The following is a 27,980-nucleotide window of genomic DNA, read 5'->3' on the forward strand; positions in this document are numbered from 1 at the left end:
ATAACGTAACTATCCAGCGAACGGTCAGGACACGTGGATGATGTCGTCCAGGATACCAAGCAGCATACTTATGACACGCCCGTTGGGTATTTTGATCACAGTAGCAATACATCAGCACGATATTGCGCTTTCCCGCAATTGGCAAACGGTCCATTTTATCCCGGGTAATGTATCACGAAGCAAATACCGTCCACACTGGCGGAATGTTACGTGATACCACGTACTTATACGTTTGTGACTATTACAGCGCCATCTATCACAGAGCGAAAAAAGTAGTCCAACTAAAACATTCATATTTCTTTACGTACTACACGAATATGTAATAAAAATGGGGGTTCCTATTTTAAAAAACGCAGTTGATATCCGTTTGATCTGTGGCAGCGCCATCTAGCGGGCCAACCATAGCGCCATCTGATTTTCCCCTTCAAACTAGACGAGTTTCGTTCTTTGTAGTTTTTCGTTTGATGCATATTTCGTGAGAAATTTGGCCCGGTCACGCTCAATGGACCACCTCTGAAAGTATGATAGGAGCTGAAGAATTTGTGTGACAAAAGTTGCATGGTACAACGGGGGCCGTAATATGACGTTGGGTGTATGTTGCTAGGTGGGGTCGCGTCGGAGATATGAAGGTCAACCTTTTTTTTAAAAAAAAAATGGGATGCTATAGTTGGGTACTATTTTCTTATAGCGACTATCGAGACAAATCCAGTAATGTGTAACAGTAAGGTCTTTGAAGGTTGGTTGGTTGGTTGGTTGGTTGTTTTTGGGGAAGGAGACCAGACAGCGTGGTCATCGGTCTCATCAGATTAGGGAAGGATGGGGTAGGAAGTCGGCCGCGCCCTTTCACAGGAACCATCCCGGCATTTGCCTGGAGTGATTTTAGGGAAATCACGGAAAACCTAAATCAGGATGGCCGGACGCGGGATTGAACCGTCGTCCTCCCGAATGCGAGTCCAGTGTCTAACCACTGCGCCACCTCGCTCGGTGTCTTTGAAGGTCAACGGTTAAAAAGATGGCATGAACATCCATTTACAGAATGTGTTCAAAGTGATGACCATTGGTGTCAATGCAGTGCTGCAATCTTTTCATCATGGATTGAGGCCGGTCGGAGTGGCCGTGCGGTTCTAGGCGCTACAGTCTGGAGCCGAACGACCGCTACGGTCGCAGGTTCGAATCCTGCCTCGGGCATGGATGTGTGTGATGTCCTTAGGTTAGTTAGGTTTAATTAGTTCTAAGTTCTAGGCTACTGATGACCTCAGAAGTTATTCGGGAGGACGACGGTTCAATCCCGCGTCCGGCCATCCTGATTTAGGTTTTCCGTGATTTCCCTAAATCGCTCCAGGCAAATGCCGGGATGGTTCCTTTCAAAGGGCACGGCCGATTTCCTTCCCCGTCCGCCCCTAATCCGATGAGACCGATGACCTCGCTGTCTGGTCTCCTCCCCCAATAACCAACCAACCAACCTCAGAAGTTAAGTCACATAGTGCTCAGAGCCACTTGATTCAAATGGTTCAAATGGCTCTGAGCGCTATGGGACTTAATAGCTATGGTCATCAGTCCCCTAGAACTTAGAACTACTTAAACCTAATTAACCTAAGGACATCACACAACACCCAGTCATCACGAGAGCCATTTGAACCATGGATTGAGTGGTATTCGTTGTCATTTCGGCTCTTATCGAAGGACATGCTCTGACAATTCTCTCTCGCATATCTTCAACTGTCGTTGGAACAATGTCTTTAAGAATTCCCACAAGAGAAAATCCATAGGCGTCATGTCTAGCGAACGAGCCGGTCACGACACATCTTCTCCGCGTCCAATCCAACGATTTCAGAATTACCTCTGCAACTCTTTTCTAGCCGTCAGTGAAAAATGTGCCTGACACCCATCGTGTTGAGGACTCCTGTAAGGGTTGAATGGGTTGATTTAGTGGAGGAGACCAAACAGTGAGGTCATCGGTCTCATCAGATTAGAGGAGGATGGGGAAGGAGCCCTTTCAAAGGAACCACCCCGGCATTTGCCTGAACCGATTTAGGGAAATCACGGACACCCGAAATCAGGATGGCCGGACGCGGGATTGAACCGTTGTCCTCCCGAATGCGAGTCCAGTGTGCTAACCACTGCGCCACCTCGCTCGGTTCCTGTAAGGACTGACGCGCGTCTGTAGAAGTGCCGGGGAAGTGGGGATGCGCTGGAAGACGCGGGAGAAGCGGCCGCCAGCTGCGCGCCTTGCCGGACAATTGAATGCGGCGGTGTCCGTGGCCCCCGGTGTCGCGACGCCGGCCGCCGCCACCCCCCACACACTGCACGGTGCCAGCCAGTGCTGCTGCCTCCGCACAGCGAGCTGCCACTGTCCGCCTAGCCTCCGCTGTATAGAGCCTGTGCAGCTGTCGCTCCGTAAGTATGACCTCCTTCTCTCTCTATGTCTGCTACTGTGCCTCAGCCGTATGAAGAAAAATCTCCCTAATGCAACACTATTCTGTATACGGCTTGTTACCGCTCTGTTACCAGCTTTACATCTACGTATACAGGGTGGTCCATTGATAGTGACCGGGCCAAATATCTCACGAAATAAGCGTCAAACGAAAAAACTACAAAGAATGAAACTTGTGTAGCTTGAAGGCGGAAACCAGATGGCGCTATCGTTGACCCGCTAGATGGCGCTACCATAGGTCAAACGGATATCAACTACGTTTTTTTTTAAATAGTAGCTCCCATTTTTTATTACATATTCCTGCAGTACGTAAAGAAATATGAATGTTTTACATGAACCACTTTTTCCACTTCGTGATAGATGGCACTGTAATAGTCAAACGTATAAGTACGTGGTATCACGTAACATTCCGCCAGTGTGGACGGTATTTGCTTCTTGATACATTACCCGTCTTAAAATGGACCGTTTACCAATTGCGGAAAAGGTCGAAGTCGTGTTGATGTATGGTTTTGTGATCAAAATGCCCAACGGGCGTGTGCTACGTATGCTGCTCAGTATCCTGGACGACATCATGCAAGTGTCAGGACCGTTCGCCGGATAGTTACGTTATTTAAGGAAACAGGAAGTGTTCAGCCACATGTGAAACGTCAACAAATGATGGTGCCCATATAGGTGTTTTAGCTTCTGTCGCAGCTAACCCGCACATCAGTAGTAGACAAATTGCGCGAGCATCGGGAATCTCAAAAACGTCGATGTTGAGAATGCTACATCAACATCGATTGCACCCGTACCATATTTCTATGCACCAGGAATTGCATGCCGACGACTTTGAACGTCGTGTACAGTTCTGCCACTGGGCACAAGAGAAATTACGGGACGATGACAGATCTTTTGTACGCGTTCTATTTAGCGACGAAGCGTCATTCACTAACAGCGGTAACGTAAACTGGCATAATATGCACTATTGGACAACGGAAAATCCACGATGGCTGCGACAAGTGGAACATCAGCGACCTTGGCAGGTTAATGCATGGTGCGGCATTATGGGAGGAAAGATAATTCGCCCCCATTTTATCGATAGCAATCTAAATGGTGTAATGTATGCTGATTTCCTACGTAATGTTCTACCGATGTTACTACAAGATGTTTCACTCCATGACAGAATGGCGATGTACTTCCAACATAGCGCGCGTACGGTTGAAGCGGTATTGAACAGCATATTTCATGACAGGTGGATTGGTAGTCGAAGCACCATACCATGGCCCGCACGTTCACCGGATCTGACGTCCCCGGATTTCTTTCTGTGGGAAAAGTTGAAGGGTATTTCCTATCGTGATCCACCGACAACAACTGACAACATGCGTCAGCGCATTGTCAACGCATGTGCGAACATTACGGAGGGCGAACTACTCGCTGTTGAGAGGAATGTCGTTACACGTATTGCCAAATGCATTCAGGTTGACGGACATAATTTTGAGCATTTATTGCATTAATGTGGTATTTACAGGTATTCACAGTGTAACAGCACGCGTTCTCAGAAATGATGAGTTCACAAAGGTACATGTATCACATTGGAGCAACTGAAATAAAATGTTCAAACGTCCCTACGTTTTATACACTCCTGGAAATGGAAAAAAGAACACATTGACACCGGTGTGTCAGACCCACCATACTTGCTCCGGACACTGCGAGAGGGCTGTACAAGCAATGATCACACGCACGGCACAGCGGACACACCAGGAACCGCGGTGTTGGCCGTCGAATGGCGCTAGCTGCGCAGCATTTGTGCACCGCCGCCGTCAGTGTCAGCCAGTTGGCCGTGGCATACGGAGCTCCATCGCAGTCATTAACACTGGTATCATGCCGCGACAGCGTGGAAGTGAACCGTATGTGCAGTTGACGGACTTTGAGCGAGGGCGTATAGTGGGCATGAGGGAGGCCGGGTGGACGTACCGCCGAATTGCTCAACACGTGGGGCGTGAGGTATCCACAGTACATCGATGTTGTCGCCAGTGGTCGGCGGAAGGTGCACGTGCCCGTCGACCTGGGACCGGTCCGCAGCGACGCACGGATGCACGCCAAGACCTTAGGATCCTACGCAGTGCCGTAGGGGACCGCACCGCCACTTCCCAGCAAATTAGGGACACTGTTGCTCCTGGGGTATCGGCGAGGACCATTCGCAACCGTCTCCATGAAGCTGGGCTACGGTCCCGCACACCGTTAGGCCGTCTTCCGCTCACGCCCCAACATCGTGCAGCCCGCCTCCAGTGGTGTCGCGACAGGCGTGAATGGAGGGACGAATGGAGATGTGTCGTTTTCAGCGATGATAGTCGCTTCTGCCTTGGTGCCAATGATGGTCGTATGCGTGTTTGGCGCCGTGCAGGTGAGCGCCACAATCAGGACTGCATACGACCGAGGCACACAGGGCCAACACCCGGCATCATGGTGTGGGGAGCGATCTCCTACACTGGCCGTACACCACTGGTGATCGTCGAGGGGACACTGAATAGTGCACGGTACATCCAAACCGTCATCGAACCCATCGTTCTACCATTCCTAGACCGGCAAGGGGACTTGCTGTTCCAACAGGACAATGCACGTCCGCGTGTATCCCGTGCCACCCAACGTGCTCTAGAAGATGTAAGTCAACTACCCTGGCCAGCAAGATCTCCGGATCTGTCCCCCATTGAGCATGTTTGGGTGGGGAGCGATCTCCTACACTGGCCGTACACCACTGGTGATCGTCGAGGGGACACTGAATAGTGCACGGTACATCCAAACCGTCATCGAACCCATCGTTCTACCATTCCTAGACCGTCTCACGCGGTCTGCACGTCCAGCACGAACGCTGGTCCAACTGAGGCGCCAGGTGGAAATGGCATGGCCAGCCGTTCCACAGGACTACATCCAGCATCTCTACGATCGTCTCCATGGGAGAACAGCAGCCTGCATTGCTGCGAAAGGTGGGTATACACTGTACTAGTGCCGACATTGTGCATGCTCTGTTGCCTGTGTCTATGTCCCTGTGGTTCTGTCAGTGTGATCATGTGATGTATCTGACCCCAGGAATGTGTCAATGAAGTTTCCCCTTCCTGGGACAATGAATTCACGGTGTTCTTATTTCAATTTCCAGGAGTGTATTTTAATTTAAAAAACCTACCTGTTACCAACTGTTCGTCTAAAATTGTGAGCCATATGTTTATGACTATTACAGTGTCATCTATCACAAAGCGAAATAAGAGGTCTAAGTAAAACATTCATATTTCTTTACGTAATACACGAATATGTAATAAAAATGGGGGTTGTAATTAAAAAAAACGCAGTTGATATCCGTTCCACCTATGGCAGCGCCATCTAGCGGCCCAACCATAGCGCCATCTGGTTTCCGCCTTCAATCTAGACAAGTTTCGTACTTCGTAGTTTTTTCATTTGACGCTTATTCCGTGAGATATTTGGCCCGGTCATGATCAATCGACCACCCTGTATACTCACGACCGGTTCTAGAACACTTTTTCACAGAAGCAACTTTTCATTTGACGACCCCTTCCCCTCCCTTTCCCTCGTGCTGTTTCACCGGTGCTACGTTTCGTCACTACCTGCGATACGCACTATATGCAAATTTTCCACTCGAGCGCTTCTGGCCCCCCTCTCAGCATGACGACCTAATTAGCGCCTTGTGTCACCAGGGCCTTAAACCAGTGCTCTGTAAGCTCCGGAAGCGGAGGATACTTCGTAGTCGAGAATACCTTGTAACAACATTACAAATTTCCTATCGTATTCCATTAGCATATCGTGTCAGACTGAAATGAAATGACAATGTACCTGTACTTGCCTACATATGGGCACAAAACTGTCAAGATTTGTTTTGCTGCCCGGCTCGAATTCTTCTCCTGTGCCAACCTTTTCATCTCAGAGTGGCTTGCAACCTGTACCCGCAGTTGTTTGCTGGATGTACTCCACTCTCTGTTTTCCTTTATAGTTTTTACTGTTTACACATCCCTCTAGTACTGTGGAAGTAATTCCGTGATATCTGAACAGATGCCCTACCGACCTATCTTGAATTTAGTCACGCACTTGATTTTTTTTTTTTTTTTTTTTTTTACTTCCTTCATTGACACTTCGATGTATAGATTGCACAGCAAGGGTGAAAGACAACATCCGTCTCTTACACCCTTCTTTAAACCGAGCACTTTGTTCTCGATCTTCCAGTCTCATTGTTCACTTTTGGTTCTCGTACTTATTCATCTTCCCTACGTTTCCTAGAATTTCAAACATCTTTCACCATTTTACATTGTCGATAGCTTTTTCAGGTCGACAAATATTATGAATGTGTCTTGACATTTCTTTAGTCTTGCTTCCATTATCAGCCGTAAAGTCTGAAGTCCCCTCTGGTGCATGACCTTTACATAGCCAAACTGGTCGCCATCTAACAAATCCCTACATAACAAAAGTACGCTGGTCGCAGCAGGCACTTCCGCATGGCGATCCTCGATTACTAGCGCTACAAACCATCAATGAATGGTTTCTAGCCAATTTTTTTCACGAATCTTTGATAAATTGGCCACGTGCGACTAAGACTCGCAAACTGAGGGTTTCGTACAAATTTTATTTTATATATACATGTGGTTCATCCATCCGGGGAATCGAGAATTTCAACGATTTTTGCCTGGTGTCGATATAGATACCGTCAAAGTATTGGCCTCGGGAATTCTGAGACAGTATTAAAATCTCAATAGAAGATCCTCATACTAGACCGGACATACAAAAAGAAGCGAGCAGGGGACTTCAGTTTATATATACACGATGTTACAAAAAGGTACGGCCAAACTTTCAGGAAACATTCCTCACACACAAATAAAGAAAAGATGTTACGTGGACATGTGTTCGGAAACGCTTAATTTCTATGTTAGAGCTCATTTTAGTTTCGTCCACCTACGCTCAATGGAGTACGTTATCATGATTTCATACAGGATACTCTACCTGTGCTGCTAGAACATGTGCCTTTACAAGTACGACACAAGATGTGGTTCATGCACGATGGAGCTCCTGCACATTTCAGTCGAAGTGTTCGTACGCTTCTCAACAACAGATTTGGTGACCGATGGATTGGTAGACGCGGACCGATTCCATGGCCTCCACGCTCTCCTGACTTCAACCCTCTTGACTTTCATTGAAAGCTCTTGTCTACGCAACCCCGGTACCAAATGTGGAGACTCTACGTGCTCGTATTGTGGACGGCTGTGATACAATACGTCATTCTCCATGGCTGCATCAGCGATTCAGGGGTTCCATGCGACGGAGGGTGGATGCATGTATCCTCGCTAACGGAGGACATTTTGAACATTTCCTGTAACAAAGTGTTTGAAGTCACGCTGGTACGTTCTGTTGCTGTGTGTTTCCGTTCCATGATTAATGTGATTTGAAGAGAAGTAGTAAAATGAGCTCTAACGTGGAAACTAAGCGTTTCCGGACACATAACATCTTTTCTTTATTTGTGTGTGAGGAATGTTTCCTGAAAGTTTGGCCGCACCTTTTGTAACACCCTGTATAGAAAGAGAACGTTTAATAAAATATTTTTATTTACCTACTAAAACATGGCTACAGCAACGCATTATGTGGTAGTGAAACATGGATTATGGGAGAACATACATTTTTATCTCTGTTATGCTTTTGACGGTAGATGAATGCATTGTATGTTCAAACAGAAAAATAATATTTTTTTTCAAGCAATTCAATTACAATTTAACAAGTTTCAGATTTCCTACTTTACTTGTACTGTGAAACCTCCCTTCTCGACGAATTTCATGATTCTAGGTCAACGGAACGCACGCTATAGATTCTGATTAGTGAGTTTTGGAGCATCAAAATATGTGCCATAAATGACCTTATCTTTTGACTGCATTGACTTACAAGTTTAAAATTTTTACACTGGCAAGGAGCTGTAGATCTTAGTATGTGACATCAATTTGAACTTGATACTCTAATCTGTTCCAGAAAAAAAAAAAGTTTCTTAACAGATGGACAGACAGACGGCCAACAAAGCGAATCTGTAAGGATTCCATTTTTACACATTGAGGCACGAAATCCTAAAAAGCCACTGTATTCAGTTTAGAAGAGCTTTTACTTCAGTATATGCCTAAAAGAATACGACAATCAGATAGAAGAATTTGGCAATCTTAAATTCTTCAGATTGCAGTACTATAATAAATTCAACTAGGAGGAGCATACCACAGAACTACTGAAGCATGTGGAATTCAGATGCTTTCAGACATATGTGACATAAAAATAAAAAAAAGGTAGCATTATTTGCTCAATTGCACCCGGGATCATTTATAGTGTAACTCATGAAGCCAAGGTAAAATTCTTCGAGTCCAAATAATTTTTTATGTGAACTCAGAAACGTCGTTCCTTTGCAAATGCAAAAAAAGACAGAATTTGAGATTCTCATTATCACAATAACATGCAACTTGTCTGACGAATCATTACCAGTTGCAGGGTTGGGGACTAAATGTGTGTGATTTGAAAATGGAGGGGAAGTCATGTTTTGAGAGCTGCAAGTACTGTCAACGGGGATCACTATAGCCTGCCAGAACTACCTCTAGCACTAGCAGTGTTGATGAGTAATTTTTTGATGTTAGTTGTCTTACAACTATACATTATTTATGATAGTTTTTCACCTGGTGTCATTGTTTTGAAATAGAATTCATTTACAGCCCTTCCCCGCCTTCAACAGTCACATTTCCATGCCAACAGAATCTAGCACCATCAATGGCCAATGGTTGTGAGACAACTTGTGACAAACCACAGTCCTCTTTCACCAATGGCTAATTTTATGTCATAATTTTTGCACATTTACAATCTCATAAAAATTTAAAGTATACATGAGAACGCATTAAAGACATTAATACAATATTCCACATAAAGGAGCTTCATCAACTGACAGAATCCTCTTCAGCAAAGAGATAAAAATTCTAGGTCGAAAACATAAAATTAGTTTTCATCTAGATAAACACTGTCTGTTATCTTAAATCAGTTTTCTGAAAATATCTCTGCAGGGATTTTGTGAATATGTGCCTCACTTTACCACAGTTTGATGATGATGCCAGTTCCAAGTTCGAAGAACTGAGGTCACTAACTACTGCTTCTCAATATAGTTATTCCTTAATGAAGTTTTTCATGAAGACACATCTGTTTTTCAAACCAACTGCTCAGTTCGTGGAATCATTACTGAAAGTAATAATAATAATAATAATAATCTTCACAAGGGTTTAAGGTCACTTGCTTTGGTGCAGAATCGTGTCCATTATTCGAGAACAAACATTTTTAATAACTTGTCAGCAGCAAGAAAAGTTTAATTATTAATATATTTCACTTTAGGAGGACCCTAAACGATTTATTGGTGGGCACCTCCTTCTGTTCCACTGACGAATTTCTTGGAAGAACTGACTCACGTGTATATGTTATTAATAATGTAAGATAACGAGAGTATCAACTGACAATATGACTTCTGTACAAATCATTGCACTAATGTGATCAATGTAAACAAGTGCTATAAAATAATTTTCCTGATTGGTGATGCGTGGTTACAGTAGCCTAACAATTATCAAACGCGCCCCAGTGTATTGAATATTCACTTGTTTCGTGACAAGTTTGTTAGTACCTTTTAAATGAAAATATGTTTAAGATTTTTGAGTTGGTACACATCCAAGACGACCATTTCACATCGTATCTGTCGGCGTACACTAGCATATCTTTTTTATCCTTTGAAAATATTTATTGCGTATTCTTGTTATTCTTATTTTCTTACATGTTTTATATCCACATGAGTACTCAGCAGTCCGCGTTTAAGTGCCTGACAGAGCGTTCATCGAACCACGTTCACTTTATTTTTCTACCGATCCATCCTCGAACAGCGCACTGGGAAACCGAACACTTAAATATTACCGTGCGAGCTCTGATCTCTCTTATTTTGCTACAATGATCGTTTTTGCCTGTGTTGGTGCGTGCAAAGAAATATTTTCGCATTCGATTGTGAACGTTGGATTTTTAAATTTCGTTAAAAGAAGAGAAAAACGCCTTTGTTTTAACGACTGCCACCCCGGCTCGCGAACTATAAACGTGACACTCTCTCCCCTGTTTCGCGATAATGCCAAACGAGGTGACCTCCTTTGAACTTTTTCGATGTCTTCCCTCAATCCTATCTGTTGAGAATCGCATACTGCACAGCAATACTCTAGCAAAGGGCGGACAATGTAGTGTATTCTGTGTTTTTAGCACACATGTTGCATCTTCTAAATATTTTGTCAATAAAAATCAGTCTTTGCTTTGCCTGTTGCACAGCGTTATCTATACGATCATCTCAATCTAATTTGTTCCTAATTGTAATTCCTATATGTTTAGTTGAACTGACAGTCTTTAGACTTTTGTGATTTATTGTGTCACCGAAGTCTAACAGTTCTCTTTTAGTATGTGTATGACCTCACACATTTCAACATTTAAGATCAATTAACACTTTTCTTACCGAACAGATATAGTGTCTGAATCATTTTGCAATTGGTTTTAATATTCTGATTAGTAGACCGTAAATGGCAGCATCATCTGCAAACAACCTAAGACGGCTGCTCAGACTGTCTCGTAAATCATGTCTCTAAATTTCTGACAGCAGAGGGCCTAACAGCACTTCCTGAGGAACTCCAGATATTACTTCTGTTTTACTCGATGACTTTCCGTCAGTTACTACGAACTGTGACCTCTCCAACAGGAAATCACGAACAGGAAATCACGAACCCAGTCGAACAATTAAGGCGATACTCCATTGGCACGCAGTCTGATTAGAAAGCGTTAGTGAGGAACAGTTTCAAAAGCCTTCTGGTAATCTAAAAAATACGTAGTCCCTGTAAGAATAAAGAGTTAGTTTTGTCATACAAGAGCGATACTTTCTCAATCCGTGCTCTCTGTCAGTAGGCCGTTTTCTTCGAGTTAATTCACAATATTCGACCGCAGTATACGTTCCAAAATCCTAGTGCAAATCGACGTCGGTGACCTGTGTAACTTTCCATTCCTTGGGTACGCATCTCTCACTGAAAGATACACATATTTTATGTCTCTTTATTTAACAATTTGTTATACTCTTTGTAAGGTAACTGGGCGCTTATTAGGTTAGGTAACATTTTTCTTGCGATATGGGTATTGGGTATTGTAGAGATTGTAGAGACCTTTCTTTAATTCGTTACACGAGCTGTTGTCCTCGCAGCTTTTCGATTACTGGTGCACAAACTTACGGCGGATATCAGCGGATCAAGGCCCATGGCACTTTGTACTCATGCCGGCGCTGGGGTTGAATGGTGCCTATTAGTCTGACCGGGGGTATTTCGCACTTTAAGTGATCCACTTTGGTAAAGTGCTTCGTGGCATAGTCCGTTATTTTTCCGTGCAGATACTTCTCCCTTAGGGCTTCGTGTAGCTCCCTGGCTGTCGTCCATCGGGGAGCCCCTAGCGTCCACCTTAGGCACCTGTTCTGTATGGGCTGGAGTGCACTATATTAGTATCACACGTGGCCCCCCACGCTGCACATCCGTAGAGGAGTTTTGGCTTACTGTCGATCTATGAATTGGTACTTGGTGTTGGTGTTAAGATGAGTATTAGTGCGTGCGCCACCTTCATGGCGTCCATTTTGCGTTGCTGTGTGAATATTGTGAAGGGACTTATCCAGAATAACCCCTAGACACTTCATCGAGTGGGACCAAGGGATAGGTTGCCCTAGACCCTTAGTGAGTAACGTAGTACCGGTAGCTTCTTCTTAGTAAAGAGCACTGCAGCACTCTTCGTGGCGTTGAGTCTTATTTTGTTGAACTGCGCTCGCTCTTCCATGAGATCTATTTGGCGTTGAACCCTATTTATCAGCTGGTCCAAGTTGGGGCCCGACGTGACAAAGGCAGTATTATCGGCAAATAAACAGCAGGTCACCAGAGGAATCTCTGGTAGGTCATTTATATATACACTGAACAGCAGTGGTGAGATAATTGATCCCTGCGGGATACATGCTTCTGGTGTTTTGCCCGATGAACGTTTGGCATCCATATAGAAGTTTCTTACCTGTAGAAAACTATCTACCAGTTACACGCAACAGTCCGATAAGGGTGTCTCACAATAGAGTTTCGCTATGAGGTTGTTACGCCCTACTGTGTCGTACGGCTTTTCGATGTCATCAAAAAACATGTCGTATATGTTCGGTGAGTCGTACCAGTGGTAATTCTGCCGACATCTTCTACTGGAAGCTAAACTGCTCAGGCCGGACAATTCTATGGTCCCGTAAACAGTTGGGCATCCTAGCCAATAACACATGTTCCAGGGTTTTTCCCAGGGTGCGTAGTAATGTTATGGGCCTGTGGTTCGTAGGTACCGCCAGATCTTTTACCGATTTTGGCATGGGTACAATCTACCCCGTTTCCCAAACCTTTGGGAAACATGCGGTCATCAAGCAGCTGTTTATTATCCTCGTGAGGAGGACTAGGGCTTTTTGCAGTAGGTGCCGGAGTCCAGCATTGGTTACATGGACGATTCCTGGTGCCGAGTTGATTGTCCTCTTGACTATTTGCGCTACCTCTCGTGGAGTGTTAAGCCTAGGTTGGTCCCGAAGCGGTGCATTTCGGAACCGTGCGATGAAAACCTGTACTTCTTCTTCGTCGTCCCTTAGTCGACCTCGGGGGTCTTGTCCAGCATTCGGAGACGTCATTTGCTGGACATACGAGTCTACGAACAGTACGACCTGTTCTGGAGCATCGTATATCAAACCATTCGGCCCCACGATGAATCGCTTAGCTGCTGTTCGATTGTCGTTTTACAAGCTTCGACTCGTCCTTTGTTTGTAAAACAAACTTTTTCATGTGTTCTCCCATGTTTGTTGACTCCATTCTACCACTGTTTTTCGGAGTTCTCTCGACAGACTTGTCGTTCTTTGTCTGTCTGCCGGATCTCTGTACCTCATCCAACGGTTTCTCACTCTGTTTGGCAGCGCTTCTAGCTCTTGCAGATGCCGTAGGAAGATGGATAATTGCAGGTCTGGTAACACTGAGCCGTTTGCAGACCTCCAATGAGCCTGCTAGATCTTCATAGTTAAAATTTCTACTGCCGTGTCGATGTCAGCTGTATTATGTAGAGGTATAGTAGGACTGGCGTTATTAGAGAGGTAGCTGCTGTTGTAGTCCCAGCTGACTTCCGTTTCGCTGATGGATGGGATGACTAATCCTCCGCGGCTGATGATTCCTACGACTGACAGATGATCTGGTGAGAGGTCATTTATGGTGCTTACCTGTAGGTTTGGATCAATCCCTTTTGTTAATGCAATGCTGAGGACATCATCTGTTCGTAGAAGTGACTGATCCTGGTAGGATCTAGTGATCTGTGCACGACGCAGTTGAGATCCTTTGAAAGCTCGGAAATTGTGAGACTCAGGAGTTCCAAGTTGAGTTTTTCGCTTTTAAATAGCATTTTTGGGTAGCTGTAGACGACTGTGAGCAGATCTTCTCGAATGAGCGGGCAGTTTGGACTGATATAACCTACCACCAACGTTATATTTCCAACTACTGCGTGGATCGTTACAGCTGTAGCTTCCAGCGTCTGCAGCGGTGGTAATGTCTTCATGTGGTGCCGTATCGAATTTCGTGTGAAAATCTGTGTGCCACCTCCGCTCCGGTCCTTCCTATACGCCCCGTACATCTGCATATTACGGAGTCGGAGACTACTGAGGCCGTAAGCTAGTTTTCCGTCACCATCGCAACGTCAGTGCCGTGTCGGGTGATAAAGTCGTTTAGTTCTGCTTTTTTAGTGCGAAAGCCGTTCACATTCCAGTTAAGGAAGCGGATGTGTCTCGTTGGATACTGATCTCTCGTCGAGCGAGTGGTAGCACTAATTTTCCAACAAATTGTTCAAGTGGCTCTAAGCACTATGGGGCTTAACATCGGAGGTCATCAGTCCCCTAGCCTTAGAATTACTTAAACCTAACTATCCTAAGGGAATCATACACTTCCATGCCCGAGGCAGGATTCGAACCAGCGACAGTAGCAGCAGGGCAGTTCCGTACTGAAGCGCCTAGAACCGCTCGGTCACAGAGGCCGGCGTATTTTGTTCATTAGATGATAATGCGGAACTGTGGCGAACACTGTACCAAGCGGAGAGTCACTGTCCACTGCTTTCTGGCTGTCGTGCACGTATAGAGCAATCTGTATTTCACGGTGTCGCTGTTCTGCCAATTAGTACCAATAAGTATATGTTTCCGGATAATGTTTATATGACTCGTCTTTGACCTTTGCAACCCCCGCTAAAAGTATGGGACACCGATTTTGTAGACACCCAGCACATACCGAAATATTAGAGTGTAGAGACTCGGAATTGGAACAGTCTTGCTAATGAGCGTGGTCTGCGGTTGACGTGGCAGCAAGAACCGGACTCGTCCGCGCTGTAGCACTGATGAGCAATAATCGCGTTGGCTGGGACGAGGCGCGCGTGAAAGACGCTAACCGCGCGGCGTTAGAGGTTGTTCGCTAATCTGGACGGTCGCCGCTAGCCGCCAGCTGACAGCTTTCTGCTGAAGAGGGCCGTCACTTCGAGACCGTCTGTGTGGATCTGTTCTCCTAACGGTTGTACAGTAGTCTCACCGGTGTCAGCTGTGTCGTGCTGCACTCACTGATAACGTGGGTACACGCAAGCGCCATTTTCAGTTAGTGACTTAGTTAAACTGTGCACACGAATTCAATATTGCAGTTACAATACTGAGAAACGCAACTCGCTCTTTTTTCACATGATATCTTGCGAACCATGGATGAAGGGTATCAGACGGATGCCATATTCCTTGACTTCCGGAGAGCGTTTGACTCGGTGCCCCACTGCAGACTCCTAACTAAGGTACGAGCATATGGGATTGGTTACCAAATATGTGAGTGGCTCGAGGACGTCTTAAGTAATACAACCCAGTACGTTGTCCTCGATGGTGAGTGTTCATCGGAGGTGAGGGTATCATCTGGAGTGCCCCAGGGAAGTGTGGTAGGTCCACTGTTGTTTTTTATCTACATAAATGATCTTTTGGATAGGGTGGATAGCAATGTGCGGCTGTTTGCTGATGATGCTGTGGTGTACGGGAAGGTGTCGTCGTTGAGTAACTGTAGGAGGATACAAGATGACTTGGATAGGATTTGTGGTTGGTGTAAAGAACGGCAGCTAATACTAAATATAGATAAATGTCAATTAATGCAGATGAATAGGAAAAAGAATCCCGTAATGTTTGAATACTCTATTAGTAGTGTAGCGTTTGACACAGTCACGTCGATTAAACATTTCGGCGCAACATGGCAGAGCGATATGAAGTGGGACAAGCATGTAATGGTAGTTGTGGGGAAGGCGGATAGTCGTCTTCGGTTCATTGGTAGAATTTTGGGAAGATGTGGTTCATCTGTAAAGGAGACCGCTTATAAAACACTAATACGACCTATTCTTGAGTACTGCTCGAGCGTTTGGGATCCCTATCAGGTCGGATTGAGGGAGGACATAGAAGAAATTCAGAGGCAGGCTGCTGGATTTGTTACTGGTAGGTTTGATCATCACGCGAGTGTTACGAAAATGCTTCAGGAACTCGGGTGGGAGTGTCTAGAGGAAAGGAGGCGTTCTTTTCGTGAATTGCTACTGGGGAAATTTAGAGAACCAGCATTTCAGGCTGACTGCAGTACAATTTTACTGCCGCCAATTTACATTTCGCGGAAACACCACAAAGATAAGAGAGATGAGGGCTCGTACAGAGGCATAAAGGCAGTCATTTTTCCATCGTTCTGTTTGGGAGTGGAACAGGGAGCGAAGATGCTAGTTGTGATACGAAGTACCCTCCGCCACGCACCGTATGGTGGATTGCGGAGTATATATGTAGATGTAGATGTAGACAAACAAAAATGTGAGAGACTGCGCGAGCTAGAAGGAAAACGTGCGTGCATCACAAATTAAATTTAGCGTCACTATATCTACAGGGTGTTTCAAAAATGACCGGTATATTTGAAACGGCAATAAAAACTAAACGAGCAGCGATAGAAATACACCGTTTGTTGCAATATGCTTGGGACAACAGTACATTTTCAGGCGGACAAACTTTCGAAATTACAGTAGTTACAATTTTCAACAACAGATGGCGCTGCAAGTGATGTGAAAGATATAGAAGACAACGCAGTCTGTGGGTGCGCCATTCTGTACGTCGTCTTTCTGCTGTAAGCGTGTGCTGTTCACAACGTGCAAGTGTGCTGTGGACAACATGGTTTATTCCTTAGAACAGAGGATTTTTCTGGTGTTGGAATTCCACCGCCTAGAACACAGTGTTGTTGCAACAAGACGAAGTTTTCAATGGAGGTTTAATGTAACCAAAGGACCGAAAAGCGATACAATAAAGGATCTGTTTGAAAAATTTCAACGGACTGGGAACGTGACGGATGAACGTGCTGGAAAGGTAGGGCGACCGCATACGGCAACCACAGAGGGCAACGCGCAGCTAGTGCAGCAGGTGATCCAACAGCGGCCTCGGGTTTCCGTTCGCCGTGTTGCAGCTGCGGTCCAAATGACGCCAACGTCCACGTAGCGTCTCATGCGCCAGAGTTTACACCTCTATCCATACAAAATTCAAACGCGGGAACCCCTCAGCGCCGCTACCATTGCTGCACAAGAGACATCCGCTAACGATATAGTGCACAGGATTGATGACGGCGATATGCATGTGGGCAGCATTTGGTTTACTGACGAAGCTTATTTTTACCTGGACGGCTTCGTCAATAAACAGAACTGGCGCATATGGGGAACCGAAAAGCCGCATGTTGCAGTCCCATCGTCCCTGCATCCTCAAAAAGTACTGGTCTGGGCCGCCATTTCTTCCAAAGGAATCATTGGCCAATTTTTCAAATCCGAAACGATTACTGCATCACGCTATCTGGACAAACTTCGTGAATTTGTGGCGGTACAAACTGCCTTAGACGACACTGCGAACACCTCGTGGTTTATGCAAGATCGTGCCCGGCCACATCGCACGGCCGACGTCTTTAATTTCCTGAATGAATATTTCGATGATCGTGTGATTGCTTTGGGCTATCCGAAACATACAGGAGGCGGCGTGGATTGGCCTCACTATTCGCCAGACATGAACCCCTGTGACTTCTTTCTGTGGGGACACTTGAAAGACCAGGTGTACCGCCAGAATCCAGAAACAATTGAACAGCTGAAGCAGTACATCTCATCTGCATGTGAAGCCATTCCGCCAGACACGTTGTCAAAGGTTTCGGGTAATTTCATTCAGAGACTACGCCATATTACTGCTACGCATGGTGGATATGTGGAAAATATCGTGCTATAAAGTTTCCCAGACCGCAGCGCCATCTGTTGTTGACAATTGTAACTACTGTAATTTCGAAAGTTTGTCTGCCTGAAAATGTACTGTTGTCTCAAGCATATTGCAACAAACGGTGTATTTCTATCGCTGCTCGTTTAGTTTGTATTGCCGTTTCAAATATACCGGCCATTTTTTAGACACCCTGTAGCTGCATACTACAGAATCACTGTGCACTGAGGTAAGAAAAGTCATGGGCTATCGATAGGCACATGTACAGATGGCGGTACTATCGTAAACACAAGTATAAAAGGGCAGTGCATTGGCAGAGTGAATTGGCGGAGCTGTCATTTGTACGCATGTGATTTATGTGAAAAGTTTTCCAACCTGATTGCGGCATTGCGATGGGAATTAACAGACTCTGAAAGCGGAATGGTAGCTCGAGCTAGACGCATGGAACATTCCATTTCGGAAATCGTCAGGTAGTTCAATATTCTGAAATTCCCCCGTGTCAAGAGCGTGCCGAGAATACCGAACTTAAAACATTACCTCTCGCCAGGAACAACGCAGTGGCCGGCGTCGTTTGCTTAGAGTTGTCAGTGGTAACAGACAAGCGACACTTCGTGCCATAGCCGCAGAAATCCATGTAGGTCGTACGACGAACGAAATTTGGTGTTAATGAGCTTGCAGAAGACCACTGTCGTGAGAACCTCTGCTAACAGTACGACATGTCCTGCAGCGCCTCTCCTGAGCTCGTGACCATATCGGTTGGACCCTACACGAACGGAAAACCGTGGCCCGGTCAGATGAGTCTCGATTTCAGTTGGTGAGAGATGACGGTAGGGTTCGAGTGTGGTACAGACCCCAAGAAGCCCTGGACCCAAGCTGTAAACAAGGCACTGTCCAAGCTGGTGGTGACTCCATAATAGTATGGGCTGTGTTTACATGGAATAAACTGGGTCCCCTGGTCCAACTGAAACTATGGTTGACTGGAAATGGTTATGATCGGCTACGTGGAGGCCGTTTGCAGCCATTCACGAACTTCTTGTTCCCAAACAACGGTGGCATTTTTATGGATCACATTGTGCCATGTCAGTGGGTTACGATTGTTCGCGAGTTGTTTGAAAAACATTCTGGACAATTCGAGCGAAGATCACACAGGTCGCCCGACATTTAAGGGACATAATCGAGAGGTCAGTTCGTGACAAAATCCTGCAACGGCAGCACTTTCTCAATTATTGACGTAGGCAGCATGGCTCAATATTTCTGCAGGCGACTTCTAACGACTCGTCGCTGTCATGCCACGTCGACTTGCTGTCCTACGCCGGGAAAAAGGTCGTCAGACACGATATCCCATGACTTTTGCCACATCGGTTTCCAGTGGGCGGGGAACTGAGCTGGTGATTTTCTGCCTTTTTCACCTGCGTACTGATGGAGGAAACAATTTCCCACCCCTTCAGTACATGCCCTAATCTATCTTGTCATATTTTCCTGATCCCTACGCACCATTCACGAAGCTGGCTGCAGAACTGTTTTATACTCTTCCCCGAGTATAGGCTCTCTAATTTTATCTAACCTGATTTCACGATCACAATCAGTAAAAAGAAAATTACTATCACACACGCTGTGAGACCACTTGGATTTCCTCGTTGGTTGTGACAGGGATTCTCCTCCAAAGTGTGAACTCCTTTATTACCTTAGAACCTCCTTCTCATTTCCACGTTGTGCCACAGTTTGTGCGTGGAAATGCGTGAATAAGATCCTGTTACAAGGCAAATGGCAGCTACGAAATGTAATATAAACAAACTGTTAAACAAGAGCAAGAAAAGAGTGAAAGTAAGTTCTGCTGACGGTCTTGTCAAAGTCCAAATAGTGAAGCTCCACATTTAGGAACGCGCCATGGTGATGGTTGTAGCGATCAGCACCGTAAAACGTTTGTTACGAGTCAACAAAAGTGCATTTTTTATTACTTTAAGAGCGCAGAACACCAACAGACCACCAAATAAAGTATCCTGCTATGACACACAAATACAGTCACACTTACTCACATGCTGTTCCAGTCTCTAACTAATTCATATGGTAACGAAACTACTCATCAATGTGCGCTGTCGCACATGGATAGAACTCAGCCAGTACTGTGCAGTCACCGTGGCAGTCAAGTCATCTATGAAAATGCAGTCAAGAATGAAGTCCTGTCTCACAGTTTTTAGCAGGCTTGCGTCAGTATATACGAGTATATAGAGTCTATGACTGCATATCGATTGTTAACCTTTTAAGTTATAAAATGTTTTAAGTAGCATGGCAATGAAATACATGCCGATCGTACGCTTTGGATTTAGTAATGAACAAAACTGCGTTATTTGTTACGGATTTCTAGATCCAACATGATTCATGTCAATCAATCAGGACCACAAAGCTTGAAAAATCTGTAGGAAATTAGCAATATCAAATTCTATAGGTTAACATATGGCCTCAGGAGGAAGATACCAGGGGAAGTCAAAAAATAAAGGGACTTTTGAGAAAAGGAACATTTATTCAAATTATAGAAAACTGAAACACACACTATTTTTCTCCATAACCTCCCTGCCCTTCAACGCACTTTGCCTAGCGTTTTTCAAGTTTCTATATTCCGTCGTAAAAAAGGTTTTTGTTGCATCTGTAACCAATTTTGCGCCACACAAGTGACTTCTGCTTCGGTTGAAAATCTTTCCCTGAGCGCTTCCTTCAATGATCCAAACATACGGAAAACGTTTGAAGCCAGGTCTGGACTGTACGGCAGGCGTTCCAGCAATTCGAATGCCAACTCCTTTATTGCATCGGCTGTCCTTTTGGCAGAATGTGGCCGAGCGTTATCTTCCTGCCGGATGTCTCCTTTACTCAGTTTCCCGCGACGTTTGGATCTAATCACAAGTTTCAGTTTAGTTCGCATCACAACACAGTAGTTCTCACTGCTCACAATTTCACCTCTTGGAGTGAAATGAACACCTTCCATGTCCCAAAATAGCGTTAGCATAATGTTACCAGCTGATGGTTGATGTTAAAATTTCTTAACTTCGGGTTATGATTGGTGTTTCCAAATCATACTCGCAGCCGTACATTCCGGTTCGTCAAGATGCAGACACGTTTCGTCTAAAGTAACGATTTGCTGTAAGAGTCCATCTCCTTCGCGATGGGCCAAATATTTACGAGAGGTGTCCACCCTTTGCACCTTGCGCTGCGCTGACAATTCTTTCGGTACCCACCTTGCACACACTTTCCGAAAATTTAGCCTGCCGTACAAGATGGAAGACGCTGAACCAACGTAAAATACTGGCGATTTCATTCACAGCGATTCGTCTGTTTTCCATCCCCATACTCTCAACGACTTCCAGATTGTCCTCAGTTGCTGACGCCGATGACCCGCCCGATCCTCCCTCGTCACACAGAGAAGTTCTTCACTGTCTGAAGCGCTCTATCCATTCGTACATCTTGTTTCGCGATAAACAGCTGTCACCATACTGCGCTTACATTCGATGAATAATTTCTGCAGGTTTAACGCCATCCGTAAATAAAAAGTGAATCACTGTCCACATTTTCTCCTTGGTGTGAACCGACAACGAAACTGCCAAGTTTTCACGGTCTGCTACAATACAACGACTAACGCGGGAATAAGAGTGACACGTTGTATAGAATTGTTGCAGACGACAATACTAGCATTATTACCAAGCCGTAAGGCAAGGAACTGCAAAAGTTCCGTTATTTTTTGACTTCCTCTGGTATCTCCGAAAGGCCACGGACTCAGAAACAACTTTAGACGATAATGAGATTTTCACTCTGCAGCGGAGTGTGCGCTGATATGAAACTTCCTGGCTGATTATAACAGGCCGAGACTAGAACTCGGGACCATTGACAAAGGTCCCTTGTTCGAGTTTCGGTCCGGCACACAGTTTTAATCTGCCAGGAACTTTCATATCAGCGCACACTCCGCTGCAGAGTGAAAATCTCAATCTGGAAACATCCCCTAGGCTGTGGCTAACCATGTCTCCGCAATATCCTTTCTTTTAAGAGTGCTAGTTCTGCAAGGTTCGCAGGAGAGCTTCTGTAAAGTTTGGAAGGTAGGAGACGAGGTACTGGCAGAAGTAAAGCTGTGAGGACGGGGCGTGAGTCGTGCTTGGGTAGCTCAGATGGTAGAGAACTTGCCCGCGAAAGGCAAAGGTCCCGAGTTCGAGTCTCGGTCCGGCACACAGTTTTAATCTGCCAGGAACTTTCATATCAGCGCACACTCCGCTGCAGAGTGAAAATCTCAATCTGGAAACATCCCCCAGGCTGTGGCTAAGCCATGTCTCCGCAATATCCTTTCTTTTAAGAGTGCTAGTTCTGCAAGGTTCGCAGGAGAGCTTCTGTAAAGTTTGGAAGGTAGGAGACGAGGTACTGGCAGAAGTAAAGCTGTGAGGACGGGGCGTGAGTCGTGCTTGGGTAGCTCAGATGGTAGAGCACTTGCCTGCGAAAGGCAAAGGTCCCGAGTTCGAGTCTCGGTCCGGCACACAGTTTTAATCTGCCAGGAACTTTCATATCAGCGCACACTCCGCTGCAGAGTGAAAATCTCAATCTGGAAACATCCCCCAGGCTGTGGCTAACCATGTCTCCGCAATATCCTTTCTTTTAAGAGTGCTAGTTCTGCAAGGTTCGCAGGAGAGCTTCTGTAAAGTTTGGAAGGTAGGAGACGAGGTACTGGCAGAAGTAAAGCTGTGAGGACGGGGCGTGAGTCGTGCTTGGGTAGCTCAGATGGTAGAGCACTTGCCTGCGAAAGGCAAAGGTCCCGAGTTCGAGTCTCGGTCCGGCACACAGTTTTAATCTGCCGAGAAGTTTCAACTTTAGACGATGTAGATAAATGCATATTTGTAGCTGTTCTAGTATCAGAGTCAGTTTCACGACTTTCATGAAACACTGCTTCAAGCTCAGGCAAACAGTTCACCCTCCCCGCTGCTTCTGTACCAAACGTTCCACCCACTGGTCCACTTGACACAGTGTTGCCCGCACTGCTATCTGGTACTGCAGTATTTTCTGAAACTGTACAAACAGTAGCTACATCATCCGCAGCACAGTCTCAAATTGCGAATCTTCTTCGTGCTCTTCTGTAACCGCTTCCAAGAAATTCATTACACATTCAGCCAGAACTTCATCTGCCTTGAATCGTTGCCATCTCCATGAAGTCATTATTATAGATCTCAGCCAACTGAGGAGCTACTTGATTAAGAAGTGGCGGCTCCGTTCACGAAAACTAACAACGGTTCGGACAGCGGTGTGTTGCCAACATGCCCCTCCGTATCCACATCCGGTGACGCCTAAGGGCAGAGGATGACACGGAAGCCGGTCGGTACCCTCTTGGGACTTCAAGGCCTGTACGGAGGGTATGCTTTTTTCTGTTTTTCTAAGGAAGAATTCACGAGTGTCTGTATGATCCAGCGAACAAAAGTGAGTAAATAATGTATCTACTACATCCCATTTTCGTCATGTCGCGTAATCTATTCACACGTGCACTATCAACAGAAATAATTAATATCGTTCATATTTATATTATCTGCAATGTTCATTCTTCATTGGAAGAAGCATTTCGCAGCATATTATCAGTTAAACTGGATGTAACAAGGAACTAAGTTGGTGACCATGTGTTTGCTCGCATGTACGGCGCAGAAGAAACTAGCAGTAAATTTTCTTACAAACGACTCCCGTCTTGATTTTGTACTTCATAATGTAGGAAATATTACTACGAATCGAATTTATCATCTTGAGGGTTGAATAACACTTAGGCGGGTTTTTGTTCTGCAGATTTTTTATTTGTATGAACTAGTTTTCGTCTAATTAAGCCATCTCTAAGTAACTACTGCCTATAGTTTACAAGGAGATTGAGTTCTTACGAAGCAAACATTCTGGACTAAGATACAACGCACTTACATACGAACTTTAGTTGTGGTATTGTCTTTGGAATTGTCACACGGGTCGTTTGACTTTTTGTTCTGTGAAACTGTTTTTTTAACACAATAACTCAGATTTTATGGTTTGTCATTACCATACACGACAACAATTAGAATTATTTAGAATACACATTACTACAAAATTACAATTTTTTGGTATTTGTTGTGAACAGCTGCACTGGACACTAATTGTTGGTTGTACAACAGCGATGTTTTCTTTGGGGGTTACATTTTGTTATTAGACATTTTTTTGACATTACTGTATTAATAAATACCAAATATTACATTGTTACAGTTGTGTTACAGTTAGCGATATAAACACATAAGTGATATTAGATTATATTGGGGTGGGAATTTGTTTACTATTGGGACACTTTATGGTTAGTAGCAGATGTACTGTATTGTGTAAAGTTTAACAGTGTGATGTGCTCAGTCGCAATTGGTCATTTAGAACCAGCTGTGGATTTAGGACTAAGTGTTTGTTAATTTCAAGTGCTTCTAGTAGACTGAGTTTTTTGCCTTTGTTGGCTATACACCTGTAGCACTTCTGTGTGCGTTAGATATTTGTGTCCTTCTTTGATCACATGTTCAGCAAAGGTGGAGTCTGATTTATTTAATTTCCAGCTGCGTTCATGTTCAGTCAGCCTTGTTGCTATGGCCCAGCCCGTTTGACCAATGTACAGTTTATTGCAGTCAGTGCAGGTTTTTTCATGGACCCCACTGTTGCTTAGTTTCTCTATTCTGTCCTTGCTGTTGAATAGGAGATTAGCTGTAGTGCCTGTTACATAAAATGAAGTTTTATAGTTTTGGGATTTCAGTGTTTTGGCTAGTTTTTCTGATAGCTTACCTAGATATGGAATAGTACACCAGTTGGTTTTTGGTGTGATTGTTATTGCAGAGGGTGCATAAATGTAGGGCAAGATTTTCCTTCTTTGTTTATTGTGCACGATTTTTTCAACTAATTCGGGTTATAGCCATTGTTATATGCAATATATTTAATGGTCTCTACTTCTGTTTGGAAATTCTGTTTTGACATTGGTATGAATGTGAGGCGATGTACCATGGAATGGAAGGCTGCATGTTTGTGTGTTATTGGGTGTTGTGAACATGAAGGTATTACTGTGTCTGTTGTTGTGGGTTTTCTGTAAATTTTGAAAGTATGTGTATTTGTGGTGATATCTATGTTGAGGTCTAAAAAGTTAATGGGTTTTTCACGTAGCTCCATGGTGAATTGTATGTTGTTGTGTTGTGGATTTAGATGTTCTAGGAATGTGTTCAGTTGTCTGTTGGTACCTGTCCACATTCACAGTACATCATCTACATATCTGTACCAAATATTATTACTGAGGGGTTCATCTTCTAGGAACTGTTTTTCGAAATTGTCCATCAGCTAAGAGGGGACTGAGAGGGGACACCATTGCCAATCCTTCTAGTTGTTTGTAAAGGGTGCCTTCAAATTGGAAATAATTTTGTTTCAGACAAATTTGCGTGGCAAACTTTATGTCTTCTACTTGTACTGGGTTGACATCTGCTCTGTATAATAGCTCTGTCAGAATGCCTGGTTCGTAAAAACTCAAGCTCCTTGTAAACAATAGCCAGTAGTTATCTGAAGATGGCCTAATAAGCCGAAAACTAGTTCATACAAATAAAAAATCAGCAGAACAAAACACGGCCTTATTCAACACTCAGTATGGAATTTTTGTACCAAGAAGCGACGGAAGAAACCATAAATAAGAATTTATCACCGTTTATGTCAGGCGATAAAGGATAAGTAAATCCACAGGTGACAAATGCTAACTTATTGCAGCCCTGAATACGAATCCCTCAAGGAACATCATACGGAAGCATCCACCATACAAGCACCAACAATTTGCCTGCGTTCGAATTCATTTGTTGTTGTTGTGGTCTTCAGTCCTGAGACTGGTTTGATGCAGCTACTCTATCCTGTGTAAGCTGCTTCATCTCCCAGTACGTACTGCAGCCTACATCCTTCAGAATCTGCTTAGTGTATTCATTTCTTGGTCTCCTTCTACGATTTTTAACCTCCACGCTGCCCTCCAATACTAAATTGGTGATCCCTTGATGCTTCAGAACCTGTCCTAGCAATCGATCCCTTCTTCTAGTCAAGTTGTGCCACAAACTCCTCTTCTCCCCAATTCTATTCAATACCTCCTCGCCGGCCGAAGTGGCCGTGCGGTTAAAGGCGCTGCAGTCTGGAACCGCAAGACCGCTACGGTCGCAGGTTCGAATCCTGCCTCGGGCATGGATGTTTGTGATGTCCTTCGGTTAGTTAGCTTTAACTAGTTCTAAGTTCTAGGGGACTAATGACCTCAGCAGTTGAGTCCCATAGTGCTCAGAGCCATTTGATTTGAATACCTCCTCATTAGTTATGTCATCTACTCATCTAATCTTCAGCATTCTTCTGTAGCACCACATTTCGAAAGCTTCTATTCTCTTCTTGTCCAAACTATTTATCGTCCATGTTTCACTTCCATACATGGCTACACTCCATACAAATACTTTCAGAAACGACTTCCTGACACTTAAATCTATACTCGATGTTAACAAATTTCTCTTCTCCAGAAACGTTTTCCTTGCCATTGCCAGTCTACATTTTATATCCTCTCTACTTCGACCATCATCAGTTATTTTTCTCCCCAAATAGCAAAACTCCTTTACTACTGTAAGTGTCTCATTTCCTAATCTAATTCCCTCAGCATCACCTGATTTAATCTGACTACATTCCATTATCCTCGTTTTGCTTTTGTTAACTTTCATCTTATATCCTCCTTTCAAGACACTGTCCATTCCGTTCAACTGCTCTGCCAAGTCCTTTGCTGTCTCTGACAGAATTACGTCATCGGCGAACCTTAAAGTTTTTATTTCTTCTCCATGGATTTTAATACCTACTCCGAATTCATTTAGCTCCCACATAATGCTCTCACAACTACAGAGAACACCGTTCTGGCCACGACTGACACTTGCAACGTATTGACGGCACTGGTCAAACGAGGGCACTGGACAGGCACCGTTCGTGGTCAAATACAACAGTGCCACCCGCAGGCTCGGCTAGCATCTATTTTGAGGTTTTTAGGTTCACGTATGCATTTCTAGCGTTGTTTCCATATTTCTGTGCTGTCGCTGTAGATTTATCACTGCCACGTAACGATTTAATCAATAGTACAGTGTAGTTTTGAAGTCCTTTCGATAATCAACCAACTCGCGTGCGCCTGCTACTTGCAAAACACGACGTGTGAAGAGAGTGAGCTGTTTTTCTCACGAGTGGTTTGCGCCGCGTTGGTGCAGCGTCCGTGGGAGAGGGTCTACTGCGGGCGCATGTGCTGCTTGCCACACTCCGCCGGCAGCGAGTCCCAGGTCAGCGTTCCGGGAAAAGCCCGGAGCGGAGAGAGTGGAAGGGCGCGATAACGACGACGGGACGGGAAGGTGAGATAAGTGCGGCTTCACACCCGCCTCCAGGAATCCGCGGCCCGCTGCCAAACAGCTGATCCAGCGCAGAGGCCGCTACCCACAGCCGGCAATGACCCACTTCCGTTCTTGGCGCCCAACTCTGCGTCGTCCCTGACGTCACACAAGTATTGCGAGGACGCGGTCCCACAGCTGCCAGTAGTCGCGAATCGCTGCTTGTGTTTACCTCAGGCTCTGTCTCCAGGGTGCAAGCCGCTAGAATAGAGTTCCTCTGAGGTATGTGTTCTGTAGCAAGCGGAATGCACGGCTACTCGAGTGCAGCGTCTCATTGTTTCTACTGTCACCAACAAAACGTGCACCCCAGTTCCTTAAGGGGAGGTTTATTATCTTTCGGTTCAAAAAAATCGCTATTTTTAAAATTGCATTTTTGGGTCCATAAAAGTGTTAAGAATCCACTCCGGAAACGGTTTTTCCGAATACGGAACGGAAATGTTTGTTATTTGCGGTTGAACAAAACACCTGCCTGAAATCGGCCTTTTTCACGCACCAGTTTTTTTCTTTCGGAGGAAGAGTTATTGTACCAGTGCTTGGGGGGAAACACACAAGATTCAAATGAAAGTTTGAGCGCGTGTGTTTGGAAGTTTGCCCCCAAGCATTTGCATTCTGGCGCGAAGACTGTGGAGACTGCGACTTCCCCGGCAGTGAGCAGCTTCAGCGAACGGTATTCAGCAGTTCTGAAGACAATGACAACGATTTGACGCCACCCGGGGACTCTTTTTCGACGCAGTTCGCCAAGCATTCGGACGAACACCGGATT

General features: G+C 44.9%; 1 long non-coding RNA gene across 1 annotated transcript in view; it reads left to right on the top strand.

The window, feature by feature from the left end:
- The first annotated feature begins 2,316 nt into the window (after positions 1 to 2,316).
- The window catches only part of LOC124605403, a 198,565-nt gene continuing 172,901 nt past the window's right edge, over positions 2,317 to 27,980 (top strand). The window contains exon 1 of the long non-coding RNA XR_006978639.1: positions 2,317 to 2,397. This is a non-coding gene — a long non-coding RNA (uncharacterized LOC124605403). The remainder of the gene's footprint in view (positions 2,398 to 27,980) is intronic.

The sequence above is a fragment of the Schistocerca americana genome, chromosome 3 (genome assembly GCF_021461395.2).
Source record: "Schistocerca americana isolate TAMUIC-IGC-003095 chromosome 3, iqSchAmer2.1, whole genome shotgun sequence".
In the NCBI taxonomy this organism is placed as follows: Eukaryota; Metazoa; Arthropoda; class Insecta; order Orthoptera; family Acrididae; genus Schistocerca; species Schistocerca americana.